General features: G+C 43.2%; 1 pseudogene; it reads right to left on the minus strand.

Annotated features, from left to right (window-relative positions):
* Positions 1-389: 389 nt before the first annotated feature.
* On the minus strand, positions 390-1,667 carry LOC148155164 (uncharacterized; annotated as a pseudogene).
* Between the last annotated feature and the right edge of the window lie 673 nt (positions 1,668-2,340).

Consider the following 2,340-nt stretch of genomic DNA (forward strand, 5'->3'; position numbering starts at 1 on the left):
CAAAAACTCCTCTGAGGGAGAATCAAAAAATCCAGAGAGAGAAGTCATGATCACTTATAACAGAACTCAAACAATAATCAGGGAAAAGCGCCAAGTCGTGCACATAATAGACAGACTGAGGAACCCCACTACCCTTATCTATATGCAAAACTTACCTAATAAACAACTGATCCCTAGTCTTCACGCTTTTTGGCGGCGGGTTGTTATGCACCTTAAACCAGCGGGCCAGAAAGGAAATCTATACAGATCCCCTGACTAGAATCCCACGGACGTGCTCCCGAGATGACTGTAAACAGTTAACACTAACCACCTAGAAGCAACACTACAAAGACAACGACCAGATGAAGCCCAAAGGAGCCACACCTCTATCGCCTATCAGGGAACCAAAGCTGCAAACAGGTGCACACGATCAACACTCAACACACTGATTACAGAAAAAATAAATAAATGAAGCGCCACACCTGGAGGAAAAAAACAAAACAAAAAAAAACTAATTACGCCATCCAAAAACCACAAAATAATTCCCAGCCGTGTCTCGAACCAACGGTGGACATTTAAACGGAGAAAAAAGTCCAGAAACCAAAATCGAACCAAAAACAACAAACTATTCAAGCGCAACCGGGTTCAACCAATGACGAGCCCCCATTTTGTTACGACCCGGTTCGTGAGCCGTAACAAAAGCCAGGGAGACACGGCCTTCAATAAAAGAATAGGCTCTTTATTGAACAACCCAAACAAATAAACAGAGCCAAACAGCGACAAGCGGGTGGCCCCCCTGTGGTCGATGGCATCTCTGAAGCCAGTGATGAACGGAAAAGTCCTGCAAAAGAAAAGAAAGGTCAAACAAACAAAACCTAACAAAGACGGGGTGGCCAGACAGGTAAGGGAAGAGCCACCTCTGCAGACCAGAGCTGGGTGGAGAAGCCGACTCTGCTCCAACCAGCTTCAACTCCTCTCTCCTCACGAAGCAGGCTGCTTCTATAGCGATGACGCGCTGGCCCTGGCGAATCCTGGTCCCGCCCACTCTGCTCCGCCTCAGGACAAAACACAATAACTGACGGATCCCTCCACGTAAAGTGGAGGGGGACGTCACAGTGTTTAAGATGGCTAATCAACCAACGCCAGTGTTCAGAGAGACAGCAGGCGCAAATCGTGACACCGCACCTACTAATGGCACTTCCGGTGGACACAAGTGCCACTGCTTTCGGGACTAGCTGCCAGTGCTGCCACTGACTTCGGCCGACTTCAGCTGACCTCGGCACCTCGTACTGGCACTTCCGCTGACACCTGCCACAAGTGTCACTGCTTTCAGGACTAGCTGCCAGTGTTGTCATTGACTTCGGCTGACCTCGGCACCTCGTACTGGCACTTCATCTGACACCTGCCATTAGTGCCACCGTTTTCGGGGTTAGCCGTAAGTGTTGCCACTGGCTTCGGAAAATGGACTACATATCCCATGATGCTTTTTTACTAGTCGAAGAAGAACTTGAAGACAGACGAAGAAGAAAGAATTTAAGAGGGTTTTTTTTCCACAGAAAGACTTATGTTAGCTGAATTCCTACACTTTTTTGTATATCATTATGTATGATCCGTTCATCCTATTTATTCACTAAAGTTCATCTGAATAATCCAGACGACTCCTTCCGTCTTTGAATTGGTCAAATACACAGCAGGTATCAGGGATGCCATTGGTTTCAGCACCTTTGTAATAGCTGAGTCTGGCTTCCACTAGAGCTGCTGTTAGGTGTCCAGGATGTTTCAGAGCTGTCGCAACTGGTGCCGATGTTTTGGGGGATGGCAATGACAGTTTTTGGAAAACGTGTTACTTATATTGCCTGTTTATAAATTTTTATTTCAATGGTAATTGTATTGGTTAATTATCCTTGAATATTTTTGACTTAATTTAATTGAAGGAAGATGGCCAAAGTAATTGAATCTACCACTGTCACTATTACAGTGGAGCCTGTTGAACCCCGTTGGGTTGCCAGATAGGGCTTTGGCCAAGATGGAAATACGTAGTAGTTGTGTAAAACGTATATTGTCGAAATTAATAAAGTTTGAAAAATAATTTTTAAGGGTAATGATTATAATTTCTCATGGATGAATAATAAGTTATTTGATCCTGATGTAGTAAATTCACACGTTGACTAAACATGAATTGTACAGTAGAGTTCAAATGATTTCAGAGAGGGATTTTATAATACACAAATATTTTAGTTCTTGGCTATTGAAAACTTAAATCATATGTTATTGCTGTTTAAAGTATTTACATACAATGGCTAATAAATATTGACAAATCAATTACTATGGATATACCTTGTGACATAAACTTTAAAAAAT

This window comes from Poecilia mexicana, unplaced genomic scaffold, assembly GCF_051168715.1.
Source record: "Poecilia mexicana isolate PSO_F unplaced genomic scaffold, ASM5116871v1 scaffold_16, whole genome shotgun sequence".
In the NCBI taxonomy this organism is placed as follows: Eukaryota; Metazoa; Chordata; class Actinopteri; order Cyprinodontiformes; family Poeciliidae; genus Poecilia; species Poecilia mexicana.